At 36.8% G+C, this 16,284-nt stretch overlaps 1 long non-coding RNA gene across 1 annotated transcript in view; it reads right to left on the minus strand.

Moving 5' to 3' along the window:
- Positions 1-717: 717 nt before the first annotated feature.
- Positions 718-16,284, minus strand: part of LOC133237482 (uncharacterized) — a 33,511-nt gene continuing 17,944 nt past the window's right edge. The window contains exons 4-5 of the long non-coding RNA XR_009733210.1: positions 8,684-8,717; positions 718-823 (exon numbers count right to left, since the gene is read on the minus strand). This is a non-coding gene — a long non-coding RNA (uncharacterized LOC133237482). The remainder of the gene's footprint in view (positions 824-8,683; positions 8,718-16,284) is intronic.

The following is a 16,284-nucleotide window of genomic DNA, read 5'->3' on the forward strand; positions in this document are numbered from 1 at the left end:
CTCTTTGCATGAGGTGGCCAAAGTATTGGAGTTTCAGCTTTAGCATCATTCCTTCCAGTGAACACCCAGGACTGATCTCCTTTAGGATGGACTGGTTGGAACTCCTTGCAGTCCAAGGGACTCTCAAGAGTCTTCTCCAACATCACAGTTCAAGAGCAACAATTCTTCAGTGCTCAGCTTTCTTTAGAGTCCAATTCTCACATCCATACATCTTCATTGGAAAAACCATAGCCTTGACTAGACGGACTTTGTTGGCAAAGTAATTTCTCTTCTTTTTAATATGATATCTCAGTTGGTCATAACTTTCCTTCCAAGAAGTAAGGGCCTTATAATTTCATGGCTGCAATCACCATCTGCAGTGATTTTGGAGCCCCCAAAATAAAGTCAGCCACTGTTTCTACTGTTTCCCCATCGATTTTCCCATGAAGTTATGGGACCAGATGCCATGATCTTAGTTTTCTGAATATTGAGCTTTAAGATAACTTTTTCACTCTCCTCTTTCATTTTCACCAAAAGGCTTTTTAGTTTCTCTTCACTTTCTGCCAGTCATGATAGAACATCAGACAAACAAATATATGAATAATCTACAAAATAAGTGTCAATTCTTTTAAATGGATTAAGGTAGTAAAACTGGTGAACTCCAAATAAATTTTGTAGCTTGGTTAAAATAATATTATACCAAATTTAATTTCTTAATTTTGATAATTTTTACATGGTTTTGCTAGATGTTAACATAAGAGCAAGCTGGCTGAAGGACATGTGGAAGCTCCTTGGATTACTTTTCCAATTTTTCTATGGGTCCAAAATTATCTCAAAATAAAATCTAAGAGAGAGAAAAAGAGAAAAGGAAAAGTATATCTTAGAAATTTAATCTTAAAGATCATTCAAATCAAATTCCTGATGTAATAATCTATTTTATATGGTTCACTGATATAAGGCAAAATAAAACAAAATCACAACTATGATATTCTTCATGTTTTGAAGGATAAAAATTTGTTATTTTGGAGACGTTCTCTACATTATACTACGTTTTCACTACATTATACTGAAACTAAAATACAGATAGAGTGCTAACCGGAGGATTAATCATGATTAAAAAGTAAACGAAATCACAATATGTAGAATATAATCAAAGACTGTGCAGGACTTAAATACGCTAATTAAAATGCAATTTAAAATTGAAATAAGAGAAAATGATATTTAAATTTAAGTAAGAGAAAACCATAATTTCCACATTGCTTCAAGAGCTCCTAATGCTTGAAAGTAAAAAAGAGAATATGATGAAAATATATATTATGCTTTCTGTATGCTTGATGAAGCCATTTCTATGTCAGGAATAACAATGGTGATATTATTCCATTGGAATAAAGTGGAAAAGCCATTGTTGGACTGTCAGAGGATGAAAGAGTATGGTACTAAGAATACTAAGTATAACTATTAATAATCAAAAGATGTGAATTCTAATGTTACCCCACAGACATTTGAGTAGATATTAGAAGTTCTTCACAATGATGAAGTGAAGATGCAATTAATTAGTCTACAATGTACTGAACAATGTCATAGTATAAATAATTTTAATCGGTTGTCAAAGTAAAGCATTTTCATTCAGATTGTTATTCAAGTCATTCTGCTCACATTGAAACTCAGGCTCAGGAAAGGCTAGGAAGAAAGAGATAAAAATCCATGCAGTTACTTTTCTTTTAAAAAGGCCATTTAGAAATGCCTGAATATTAGTAAACCTGGATTGCAGTGTTTCATTGTGATTTTAAAGTCTACAAACTCAAACTGTCTTGCAAAACATCTATTTTCTAAAAATTAATCTATTTCCAAAATAGCTATCAAGTATCTATTGTATATCAGAAACTAGTATATTTATATTTATACAACAGATTGTTGTATAAATATATAAAAACAGCATCCCTCATGGAACATGTATTCTATTCAGTTAGTTAGGACTTTTTCATCACAATTAACTAAAAACTCAAGCTAAATTAGCTTAGGCTAAAAAGAATATTTGTTAGGTGAAATAACCTGAAAATTCAAGCAATGGAACAGGCATCACCGAAGACTAGACTCCCTAACTGAGCCTCGAGTTTGCTTGTTGGACTCTGTCTCAAGGACATATAGTATTAAATACGGCACACAAGCCTTCAATATCTAAACCACCTCAGATCTCCTGTGTAGTCTTAAAAAGAGCAAGCCTTTTTGTGAGAACACAAAGTCAAAAATGCATTGCATATTATTTGCTTTGATTAGATTCTTTGTCAGTCCTTAAACAAATTTCTTGGCCAAATGAATATGAAGAATGAATTAACTTATGCCTGGATTTTGTGTTATACTTAGGAGTGGGAGATGAAGTCACATTACAAGAACCATGGGTGGTTGTGGCAGCAAAAGGAATATTATCAGAGCAGGAAAGTGCTTCCCAGATGACTCAGTGGTAAAGAATCTACCTGCCAATGCAAGAGACACAGGAGACTCGGGTTTGATCCCTGGATGAGGGAGATTCCCTGGAGGAGAAAATGGCAACCCACTCCAGTATTCTTGATGGGGAAATCCCAAGAACAGAGAAACCTGGTCCATGGGATTGCAGAATCAGACAGGACTTAGTGACTGAGCATACAACCACGCATCTTTGAGACCAACTTCATATAATAGTCAAACCTGATTCTACTCTGTTATAGAATCAGGTTTATCTACCATATAAGAACAAAATAGGAACATTATTACTTGTTTGCTAAATAAACTATTAAGTGTAGCAGAAGGTCATACAAGAACAAATTATTGCAGGGCTGTCGTATGACCATAAATTACATTGCTGGAATTAACAGTGGGCATATTCATTTAAAATATAGGCACACACATTTATTTCTCATGCAGACATATAGTTATTAAACTTTTAAAAGGTTATGATAAGAACAATCGATAAATAAAATTAAATGTCAAAATAAATATTTTCCATATGGTTGACATTCAGTCTAATAGTGATTTAGCAGATACTTAAAACCAGACCAGCATTGTACAGTGGAAATATAATGCAAGCCACCTATGCAAAGTGAAATGTTTTAGTATATATATGAAAGAATAAAATGAAATAAGTGACAGTGATCAAAATAATACATATTTTGTTTAATACCATATACCTAAAATATTAGATTTAGCCTGTAATCAATGTAATAAATAAATAAATTAAATAGATTAGAACTTTTGTTTCATTTTGGGAGCACCTCTCAATTCAAACTGGGTGCAATTCAAGTATTTATTAGTAATATGTTTCTTATGGCTATCATATGAACATCTAAAGACTAAAAAAAATGAAGGATGCAATGATGAAAAGTAAAATGCTTTAATTTCAGGTACTTGCAATTTCATGTAGTAAACTACATATGTGATTAGACCCATAAAATGTAGTATTTTAAAATAAAAATAAAAACATTTGTAAAAATAGAATGAAGTCAATTTCAATTAAAGGGATTAAAAAGGTTAAATTCTGAGCTCCCCAAATTAAAGTACAAAATTAAATTCTTTTCTACAGTAGAAATCTCATATGTTCTTTGAAGATGAGATGAGAATGGATCATATTTAATCAACAAATAGAGACAGTTTGGTGAAATGAGAAACCGGTGAAGTACATCATAACTAAGTCTTTTAATCTTAGTTTTTGAATGTATTAGCTGTGTGATTTGAGGTCAATTCTCAATTGCTTTCTCTGTATACCTAGAGGGATTAGAATTGTGTTGCTGTTCAATCACTAAGTCATGTCTGACTCTTTGCGACTCCAAAGACTGCAGCACAGCAGGCTTCCCGGACCTTCATTATCTGCCGGAGTTTGCTCAGATTCATGTTCACTTCATTGGTGATGCCTTCCAACCATCTCACCCTCTGTCACCCCCATCTCCTCCTGCCTTCAGTCTTTCACAGTATCAGAGTCTTTTCCAATGAGTCAGCTCTTCCCATTAAGCTGCCAGAGTATTGGAGCTTCAGCTTCAGCATCAGTCCATCCAACGAATCATTCAGTTCAGTCACTCAGTCATGTCTGACTCTTTGCGACCCCATGGACTGCAGCACGCCAAGCCTCCCTGTCCATCACCAACTCCCGGAGTTTACTCAAACTCACATTCACTGAGTCGGTGATGCCATCCAACCATTTCATCCTCTGTTGTCCCCTTCTCCTCCTGCTTTCAATCTTTCCCAGCATCAGGGTCTTTTCAAATGAGTCAGTTCTTCACATCAGGTGGCCAAAGTATTGGAGTTTCAGCTTCAGTGTCAGTTCTTCCAATGAATATTTAGGATTGATTTCCTTTAGGATTGATTAGTTTGATCTCCTTGAGGTCCAAGGGACTCTCAAGAGTCTTCCCCAACAACACAATTCAAAAGCATCAATTCTTTGGTGCTCAGCCTTTTTTATGGTCCAACTCTCCCATTAGTACATGACTGCTAGAAAAACCATAGCTTTGACTATATGGACCTTTGTTGGCAAAGTGATGTCTCTATTTTTTAATATACTGCCTAGGTTTGTTATCGCTTTTGTGCCAAAAAACAAGCATCTTTTAATTTCACGGCTGCAGTCACTGTCTGCAGTGATTTTGGAGCCCAAGAAAATAAAACCTGTCAGTGTTTCTACTTTTTCCTCTTATTTGCCATGAAGTGATGGGACTGAATGCCAGGATCTTAGAGCTAACACATACAACATTAGTGAATGACACTTAGAAAAATGTTCTATATAGTACTTGTCATATATTTTAGAGTATTAATTGTTAGTTTAATTATTATTATTTCAAACTATAAATGCATTTTAAATATCACTTATAAAATGTTTGTTTCAGGCCTATATTCTAATTTATTGGTTCTCAACTGGGGCAGTTTTACCTCCCAGAGAACTATTAGAAATGTAAAGAGACATTGGTTGCTACAACTGGAGCGGGTGGGGCGCTCCTAGCATCTAATGCATAGAGGACAGAGACAAGGTAAACGACTCATGATGTACACTCTCTTCCCCAACCTGAACACATAAAGAATTCAGTTCAGTTCAGTTCATTCGCTCAGTCATTTCCAACTCTTTGCAACCCCATGAATTGCAGCACATCAGGCCTCCCTGTCCATTACCAACTCCCGGAGTTCACCCAAACTCATGTCCATCGAGTCAGTGATGTGATCCAGCCATCTCATCCTCTGTTGTACCCTTCTCCTCCTGCCCTCAATTCCTCCCAGCATCAGGGTCTTTTCCAATGAGTCAACTCTTCACATGAGGTCACCGAAGTATTGGAGTTTCAGCTTTATGATCAGTCCTTCCAATGAACACCCAGGACTGATCTCCTTTAGGATGGACTGGTTGGATAGCAAACACCCTCTTCCAACTACACAAGAGAATACTCTACACATGGACATCACCAGATGGTCAACACCGAAATCAAACTTATTATATTCTTTGTAGCCAAAGATGGGGAAACTATGCTGCTGCTGCTGCTAAGGTGCTTCAGTCATGTCTGACTCTGTGCGACCGCATAGATGGCAGCCCACCAGGCCTTCTGTCCACGGGATTTTCCAGGCAAGAGTACTGGAGTAGGGTGCCATTGCCTTCTCCAGGAGAAGCTCTATACAGTCAGCAAAAACAAGACCAGGAGCTGACTCTGGCTCAGATCATGAACTCCTTATTGCCAAATTCAGACTTAAATTGAAGAAAGTGGGGAAAACAACTAGACCATTCAGGTATGACCTAAATCAAATCATTATGACTTTACAGTGGAAGTGAGAAATAGATTTTAGGGACTATATCTGATAGACAGAGTGCCTGATGAACTATGGACGGAGGTTCGTGGCATTGTACAGGAGACAGGGATCAAGACCATCCCCATGGAAAAGAAATGCAAAAAAGCAGAATGGCTGTCTGAGGAGGACTTACAATTAGCTGTGAAAAGAAGAGAAATGAAAAGCAAAGGAGAAAAGGAAAGATATAAGCATCTGAATGTAGAGTTCCAAAGAATAGCAAGAAGAGATGAGAAAGCCTTCCTCAGCAATCAATGCAAAGAAATAGAGGAAAACAATAGAATGGGAAAGACTAGAGATCTCCTCAAGAAAATCAGAGATACCAAGGGAAAATTTCATGCAAAGATGGGCTCAATAAAGGACAGAAATGGTATGGACCTAACAGAAGCAGAAGATATTAAGAAGAGGTGGCAAGAATACACAGAAGAACTGTACAAAAAAGAGCTTCACGACCAAGAAAATCATGATGGTGTGATCACTCACCTAGAGCCAGACATCCTGGAATGTGAAGTCAAGTGGGCCTTAGAAAACATCACTACGAACAAAGCTAGTGGAGGTGATGGAATCCCAATTGAGCTATTCCAAATCCTGAAAGATGATGCTGTGAAAGTGCTGCACTCAATATGCCAGCAAATTTGGAAAACTCAGCAGTGGCCACAGGACTGGAAAAGTTTTCATTTCAATCCCAAAGAAATGCAATGCCAAAGAAAGTTCAAACTACCACACAACTGCACGCATCTCACACGCTAGTAAAGTAATGCTCAAAATTCTCCAAGCCAGGCTTCAGCAATACATGAATCGTGAACTTCCAGATGTTCAAGCTGGTTTTAGAAAAGGCAGCGGAACCAGAAATCAAGTTGCCAACATCCACTGGATCATGGAAAAAGCAAGAGAGTTCCAGAAAAACATCTATTTCTGCTTTATTGACTATGCCGAAGCCTTTGATTGTGTGGATCACATAAAGAATTATTTATGCCCAAATGCCAAAAGGACTGAGATTGAGAAATTCTGCTATAACTGAAAAGCAAATATGAACTTTCAGAAGATAGCATATATCATACATAAACTTTAGCAAATTTTCAATTTTTTAAAATTAGGTTCTCTTATCAAGAACTGGACTTTTCCCCCCCTGATCTTTCTAATGTTGGCTAGTCTTGGCTTGTTTTGGCCACATATGTGGTGGCAGTAACTGTCTGTTTCCCATACTCGATCCCAAGAAATTTTCATATTCCACTCACTCATTATTATCCACCAAGGGAACCAGTCCAAGTAAACCTTCATGACCAATAGACATGATGTGCACCAGTCAAGGCCGACCCACAAGCTGGCTGAGCACCACACTGGCAGATCTGCCCTACTGACTCATCAACTTGTGAACAAAATAAAAGCTTTTTGTTGTTCACCAAATGAAGTTTGTGAATGTTACTCAACAATGTCTAGCAGACACTCTGCCTATTCTTCCTTATATTTCTCAGCCAAGAGCTTTAAAGAAGTGTGTGTGCTGACCACTATCGAGAAGCAAAAAGTGGGAAGTTTCTAGAATACTTGGTACTTGAAAATTTTAATGAAGAGCAATTATTTTGAATATATTAGTACAGTGTTTTTTCACTTGTCATCTATATAGCAAATACATCTAGAAAATTTTTTGTCCCCTACCAAAACATAGACTTACATTTATTAATAGAAGAAACATATTGTAGAATTCTGAAAGAGATGGGAATACCAGACCACCTGACCTGCCTCTTGAGAAATCTGTATGCAGGTCAGGAAGCAACAGTTAGAACTGGACATGGAACAACAGACTGGTTCCAAATAGGAAAAGGAGTATGTCAAGGCTGTATACAGTCACCCTGCTTATTTAACTTATATGCAGAGTACATCATGAGAAATGCTGGGCTGGATGAAGTACAAACTGGAATCAAGACTGCTGGGAGAAATATCAATAACCTCAGATTCGCAGATGACACCACCTTTATGGCAGAATGTGAAGAAGAACTAAAGAGACTCGATAAAAGTGAAAGAGGAGAGTGAAAATCTTGGCTTACAGGTTAATTTTCAGAAAACTAAGATCAGTGGCATCTGGTCCCATCACTCCATGGCAAATAGATGGGTAAACAGTGGAAACAGTGAGAGACTTTGTTTTTCAGGGCTCCAAAACCACTGCAGATGGTGACTGCGGCCATGAAATTAAAAGACACTTACTCCTTGGAAGGAAAGTTATGACCAAGCTAGACAGCATATTAAAAAGCAGAGACATTACTTTGCCAACAAAGGTCCGTCTAGTCAAGGCTACAGTTTTTCCAGTAGTCATTTATGAATATGAGAGTTGGACTATAAAGAAAGCTGAGCACTGAAGAATTGATGCTTTTGAATTGTGGTGCTGAAGAAGACTCCTGAGAGTCCCTTGGACTGCAAGGAGATCCAACCAGTCCTTCCTAAAGGAAATCAGTCTGAATTTTCATTTGAAGGACTGATGCTGAAGCTGAAACTCCAATACTTTGGCCACCTGATGAGAACTGACTCACTTGAAAAGATCCTGATGCTGGGAAAGATTGACGGTGGGAGAAGGGATGACAGAGGATGAGATGGTTGGATGGCATCACAGACTCAATGGACATGAGTTTGAGTAAACTCCGGGAGTTGGTGATGGACAGTGAGGCCTGGCGTGCTGCCGTCCATGGGGTCACAAAGAGTCAGACATGACTGAGCAATTGAACTGACCTGAATATTTATTAATAGAAGAAACATGTTTTAGAATTACTGAGAATGCCAAAAACACAAATAGTATTTAATCAGAAAATGTTTTAGAAAACATAGATCCAAAGTGATTATGTAGATAGAGCATATATATTTATTTTATTAAATTAGTTTATATAACTTTTATCTGAATATAAAACTGCAGTTTCTATATGCTTACCTTTCCAAAGTCTCCTTTTTTCCCAAAGTAAAATCTAAAGAAAAATAAAATATTAAGATATAGTGAATAATACAGGGTGCTTTAATTCTGTTTCTCTTTTTCTATGATAATAAATAAGAAAGAAAATTTAATAGAAAATCTAAAATCTATCATTTATAAATTAAGAATAAGAATTGCTGAAAATTGTCTTATTTCATAAGCATTAGGGAAAGACTAGTCATAATAATATATATTCTTTAGGACCAAAAAAAAAAAAAAAAAGAAAGATCAGTTAATTTTAAAGATTCACTCAACAATTAGGAGAAAAATCTGGATTGCGGTCCAAGCTTTTCCTGTATGTATGTGACCTTGGGCTGTTTCCACTTTTTAGATCACCTCTTAAATCATTTTTAATTGCAAATGTTACTATTCTCCAAGGGCTCAATATAAAAATTCTAACAATTCTGTGTTCACATCCATTCATTCTGAGTAGCTTATTCACTATTCTCTAATCATGTAATTGACTTTCATATGCTCTTAAATAGACATGAAATAATGGTTTACTACAGCGATTGGTCACACACATTTGCTCTGTCTGGAGTCGTAATCTGCAGAAACTCCTTTTTCCCATTGTCTATTTGTTAAAGTGCCAGCTTGCTTTTAAAGGTGAAGAAATAGTAAAATATTCTATTGGAAAAATAAACACATGACATCAGACATCAAAATTTCTCTTTAAGCATGAAATTATTTTAAATAAAGTGACATTAAAGTGGATTAGTTGAACTTAAATTTTTGACCATTCATGTTTATGCCATGTGAATCATCATTTCTTTGCTCGTAAGAGAAGTTAAAGGATACACAATTTTTTTTATTGGAGTCCTAAAATCCTTATTTTTCCTCCATCTTTTCTTCCTTCTTTTACTACTTAATTAGGTTAAGAAAAACTCTCAAGTGAGACTAAAAATTTGATCCTGCACTATCATAAGGGGAATGTTTCCTGTATTAAATTTTCTTATCATGCACTGCATATTAAAAAGAGCAATTATTTGCTATAATGTTAAGCTGATACCCATCTAAATATAAATTTTTATGACAGTCAAGAATCGTGAAACTTTTATATAGGTAAGAGAAATCATAGGAATTACTGCTGTGGGAAATAACAATGGTTGAAGACTGTAATTATTGTTAATTCTTTCAGATGTATTTACACATGATAAATCCTCTTGGAGATTTCCTGCTGATATTTGCCTTCTATGTCCCAAACTATAAATAAAGAAAACAAAAGGAAGCAGAAAAAATGATTTTTGAGACATATAAATAATGTTACAGAAAAGCTACATTTTAGCTTAAGTGATACATTATATTACCCATCTCTGGTAGGTTAAAAGGCATACTTTCCTCCCCATATAATGTAAGATCATTGGATACTGTGTGTATTAAAGATACTTTCCTTTTCTTTACTACTTGTGTAATAGACAAGGTTTGCTGTTGTTGTTCAGAGAAGGCAATGGCACCCCACTCCAGTACTCTTGCCTGGAAAATCCCATGGACAGAGGAGCCTGGTAGGCCGCAGTCCATGGGGTCGCTAAGAGTCGGACACGACTGAGCGACCTCACTTTCAATTTTCACTTTCACGCATTGGAGAAGGAAATGGCAACCCACTCCAGTGTTCTTGCCTGGAGAATCCCAGGGACGGGGGAGCCTGGTGGGCTTCCGTCTATGGGGTCACACATAATTGGACACGACTGAAGCGACTTAGCAGCAGCAGCAGCAGTTCATTGCAAGGAAATGTTTACTCGAGAAAATGTTTACCAGAATAATATCACTTGTTAGTAAGAAGACTGAATGCTATTTTTGCTTTTATTTTCAAAAAGAAATATGGTTGATCCTTGAACACCGGAAGTTTGAACTGCATGGAACTATTTGCACATGGATTTCTTTTTTCTTTTAAAAAAATAAATAACTCCTTTACAGCTTCTTAAGTTGCTTGAATTTACAGATGCAGGAGCTTTGGATACAAAGGAATCATGAATACAGAGGAACAGCTTACACAGAGGGCCCATAAGTTATAGCTGAGTTTTTGACAGCCAAGAGGGCTGGTGGCCTTCCCTGGAAGCTCAGATGGTAAAGAATTGGCCTGCAATGTGGGAAACCTGGGTTTGATCCCTGGGTTGGGAAAATCCCCAGGAGGAGGGCATGGCAACCCATTCCAGTATTCTTGCCTGGAGAACCCCATGGACAGAGGATCCTGGTGGGCTACTGTCCATGTGTCACAAAGAGTCAGACACAACTGAGCAACTAAGCATAGCACAGAGGCTTGGTACCCATAACCTTGATGATGTTCAAGCATCAGTTTTATTGGAGTTGAATGACCTTTGGCATAGTAACTTCTTGACAAATTTATCTCCAAACTTCAATGTATTTACACAATATATTATTTTAAATTTTTATATAAATTTTTAGCATAGTAAAGCAGAATATCTAAATACTAAAACACATAGAATTGAAATAGAAATGGAAATTTGTTTTAGTTTGGTCACCCTTTACCACCAAGAAGGCAATATCTAATTCTGCCATATGGAAAACAGCATTATTTTCAAGAATTCTGGAGGAAATTCAGCCCAAGATTTAGGAAACCTTGGTACCCCACTCCATTACTCTTTCGTGGAAAATCCCATGGGCGGAGGAGCCTGGTAGGCTGCAGTCCATGGGGTCGCTAAGAGTCGGACATGACTGAGTGACTTCACTTTCAATTTTACTTTCATGCATTGGAGAAGGAAATGGCAACCCACTCCAGTGTTCTTGCATGGAGAAGCCCAGGGATGGGGGAGCCTGGTGGGCTGCCGTCTATGGGGTCGCACAGAGTCGGACACGATGGAAATGACTTAGCAGCAGCAGCAGCTGTCAAGACATGTGTCATTATATCTCACCCTGACATAATGATAAATACCTATTGTTATTTTTAATTCTCACTGATGAACTAGAGAGGCTGCGACTTTTTTATATTAGTACCACATATATTTGAAGCCATATGAAAGTAGTCTGGGCTTCCCAGGTGGCACAGTGGTAAAGAATCTGCCTGCTAATGCAGGAGATGCAAGAGATGCAGGTTTGATCCCTGAGTCTGAAAGACCCACTGGAGGAGGAAATGGCATCCCATTCCAGTATTCTTGCCTGAAAAATTCCATGGACAGAGAAACTTGGCAGGCTACAGTCAAGGGTTGCAAAATTCAGACACAACTGAGTATACACACACATGAAATCTGTCTATAGATTTATTTTCTCAAGACAATTGTTGTTTCTATATACCCAGTCATTAGGGTCTACTGAAGCTCTGATTATAAATGCAGATGACCAGGTCACATACCATAAGAAATGAATCTCAATTTTCAGAAGAGGGGTTTAGATGTCTGAATTTTCAAAAAGCACCCCATGCCTATCTGATTACTAACATGTTTGTAAACGTTTGCTAATAAATATTTTTGGTCAATGAATTTATCTCTAATAATAGGGTAGGAAAATATCTTTGCTTGAAAATATTGAGCAGAATCAAATTGTAAAAAAAAAAAATCTAGGTGAATTAAAGTCAAATGCCTAAAAGAAAATAATTGCCAAGAATTGTTTTTATCATGAAATAGTCTCAAGAACCTTAGAAAGCTATATTTAAGGACTGAGACATTTTTATTTTTATTTTGGTTAATATTTTCATTATAGTACAATGCATGTTTATTAAATTTTTTTCAGAATTTTTATTTAAAAAGGACAAAGAGAAGTAAGAAGAGTCACCTATACTTAAACTTTCAGTTAAGATAATTGTTTACATTTTGATGTCTAGTTTCTACTTGTCAATGCATGTATATTTTTTATAAAAATTGTAGCTCAGCTGGTAAAGAATCCGCCTGCAATGTGGGAGACCTGGGTTCAATCCCTGGGTTGGGAAGATCCCCTGGAGAAGGGAAAAGCTACCCACTCCACTATTCTGGCCTGGAGAATTCCATGAACTATATAATCCATGGGGTCACAAAGAGTCAGACACGACTGAGCAACTTTCACTTTAACTCTAATATGTATAACTGTAAATTCATTTTTAACTAAAATATGTTGAAATTTTTCTTCATATTTTCATATCATCAAATGATTTCTTCAACTTCAAATGTATTACATGTATGCTTTTGCTTATTTAGATATTTACATTTCAGTTAACAATTATGAAATTATTCCATATTTTATTGCTTAATTTGTTTTGTTCTTAGAGATAATGTTTGGTGAATATCTTTATTGCTGACTCTTTAATATATCCATGATCACTTCTGTGCTATATTTCCTTTGAAATCTTCAATTTGCCTACCCAAAATCTCATCCTAACTTATTTTCAGTAGTCTTTTATTAAAGCACCCATTTTCCTACATGCCAATACTTAGCATTAAGATTTGTTCATGCATTTTTCTTTATATATATTTTACATGTTGGAATATCAGGCAGATGCTGGAATATATAAATAAATCTGAAATGTTTATCATTTTATGTGCTTCAGATCAGACTAAAAAGCAGGGGGATTATCTATTTCTTTAAGATCTAAAAGGCATTCTAGCATTAAATTATGAAAGACTGATACGCAAAAGAGCATAAAATATCAGAATATTGTTATTTTCTGATTTATACTAAGTGAACTTTAGTCATTTAGATATTCATGGAAATTATTTCTTTTTTTAGGCTTGAAATTTATTAGTAAAACTTCAACAACACAACAGCTTCTCAACTTTTCTCCGTTTTAATCTGAACATATCACTTTCCAAATTGTTTAAATGTGAAGTTTCTCTATTTCCATTTTTATTGAATTATACTTAGCAGTGTTTTTCTCATTATATCAACCTTAAAAATAGTGCTTGTATTTGCTTATCTATTCTTTTGGATTTGTTATTGGCCTTGTACTTAAAATTATGAAATCTGTGTTTTGCTTTTATTTGATTTAAATGTAGCAAGACATACACATGCATTATTTGTCTAATAGATTATTTCTGTGGTAGCCAGACCTCACACATATGCAAATATCAGCTGCTGCTGCTGCTAAGTCGCATCAGTCGTGTCCAACTCTGTGCGACCCCAGAGACGGCAGCCCACCAGGCTCCCCTGTCCCTGGGATTCTCCAGGCATGAACACTGGAGTGGGTTGCCATTTCCTTCTCCAATGCACGAAAGTGAAAAGTGAAAGTGAAGTCACTCAGTCGTGTCCGACTTCTAGCGACCCCACGGACTGCAGCCTACCAGGCTCCTCCATCCATGGGATTTTCCAGGCAAGAGTACTGGACTCTTGTAAATAGCTTTCAGTATCAAAGGCATATTCAAATGGGCAATCACAAGTTGTGGTTGTTTTAGTAAAGTAGTCTCCTTTTCCTAGCATCTTGTTCTAATTTCATGGATTCTGACTGATTACTTGAAAAATGTCAGTTCTCATCATTTGTTGACACTGGAGTCCTTTCTATGTCAGTTCCGCATGGTACCTGGTAGGAAGGAGGGTTCTCTTCATCAAAGACCTCAATCTCCTTTCTGTTTTTTTGCCATCTATTTCCTGAGATGCCGTCTGTTTCCATTCTCTTGATTTATTTGGAAACATGATTTGGGATGATATGAAACCTAGGAAGAAGTGATGCATTACTGACTGCATCAAAAAGCAACTGCTAGGTGGTTCTGGTCAGCCAGTTCAGTCGCTCTTTTGAGTCTGACTCTTTGTGACCCCAAGGACTGCAGCATGCCAGGTCTCCCTGTCCAATTCCTGGACTTGACTCAAACTCATGTCCATTGCGTCGGTGATGCCATCCAACCATCTCATCCTCTGTCATTCCCTTCTCCTCCTGACTTCAATCTTTCCCAGCCTCCGGGTCTTTTCAAATGAGTCAGTTCTTTGCAGCAGGTGGCCAAAGTATTGGAGTTTCAGCTTCAGCATCAGTCCATCCAATGAACACCCAGGACTGATCTCCTTTAGGATGGACTGGTTGGATCTCCTTGCAGTCCAAGGGACTCTCAAGAGTCTTCTCCAACACCACAGTTCAAAAGCATCAATTCTTTGGTGCTCAGCTTTCCTATTGAGGTCCTAACATGGGAGATTCCTTCTCAACTAGCACTGCAAGAGAATCAAACTCTAAGGTAGCCACGGATTATAGGGAGGGCTTCCTTGGTGGCTCAGATGGTAAAGAAATCTGACTGCAATGCAGGAGACCCAGGTTCAATCCCTGGGTCGGGAAGATCTCCTGGAGAAAGAAATGACAACCACTCCGATATTCTTGCCTAGAGAATCCCATGGACCAAGGAGCCTCTCAGGCTACAGTCCTCGGGGTTGCAAAGAGTCGGACACACGACTGAGTGACTAAAACTTTCACTTTTCACATGATCTCCCCTGTGAGTGTAGATTGGGATTAGCTCTGTACTGTTGATGGCACAACTGAGGAATCAGTCACCCCCATGGCTTGCTGCATTCAGTGGCTCAGACAAGAAACCTTATTTAAAAATGTCTGGTTGCAAGACAACAGACACTTTCTTCTCTTTGTGCAGTTACAGTAGGGAAATCATGGTTTGGGAGGAACAACAGCCCAGTTCCATTATTCTAGAAATTCAGAATCATAAGTCAGATTCTGGGAGGAGTACAAAGGTTTAGTTCACCTTTCTAATAAAAATTCATTTTCATAAAGTAGAATCTGCTGAGCCCATGAAAGTTATTCCTAGATAAGTTTACTTCAATTGAACTATTTTTGTTTTAAATTATCATTGTCTCTTCTTTCCAGATCCTTATTTTTAGCTCAATTAGTTTCTTTTTCTGTGGGGCTGTGATTTCCTACTTTGTTACCTTTTACATATTTTATAAGGAAAAGCTTTATCCAAAATTACTATACAGTTGGCAATTTTTTACTGTAACATTTTGCAAGTCTTTGAAAGCATGAGAATCCAGTAGTCTTTAATATTTTTCATTAATCCATATTTCCCTCAAATAAGTGAGAGGTGTTTTTTTTTTTTTATTGTTTTAGATATTTGATTATTTTGCTGTTTCAACTTAATTGACAAAGAAAAACTACCACCAGCCAATCTGGTGGTAGCCTAAGCCTTATCATAACCAACAGGGTATTATTTTTGAAGAACTGTTAGTATATTATCCAATTTTTTTTTACAGTTTTTAATAAAGGCAGCTTTTAAACTCTCCATCTTTTCCCGACATATTTCTATAAGCCACAGCTTTCCAGCTTGTCCCTGAACTCTTTTTCCTTCATATCAAGCTTCATTCCATTTGTTTCTGACCACTTGATCTTATGAAGTCATTTTCAATCTATTTGGAGACATGTTGAGGACACTATTCTTATATTTGATGCCAAGATATCAATTTTTGATTGAAGCTCCAAATCACAACAAGTCAGGACACATTAGATACTATAATTTTCTTGGCTCAGAATCAAGTATGTTTTGCATAACAGCTCTATTCTTGTTACAAATATGTTCAAACACTTTCTACTTAACTTTTCTTAATTTAGCCTAATCAAGTCCATACTTTGGTATCTTTTGTAATCTATCAAAATGGAAAAAGTTTACAATGCATTCAGAAGTCACATGGGCAGTTCTGGAACAAAAGAGGATCCC

The sequence above is a fragment of the Bos javanicus genome, chromosome 24 (assembly GCF_032452875.1).
Source record: "Bos javanicus breed banteng chromosome 24, ARS-OSU_banteng_1.0, whole genome shotgun sequence".
Lineage (NCBI taxonomy): Eukaryota > Metazoa > Chordata > Mammalia > Artiodactyla > Bovidae > Bos > Bos javanicus.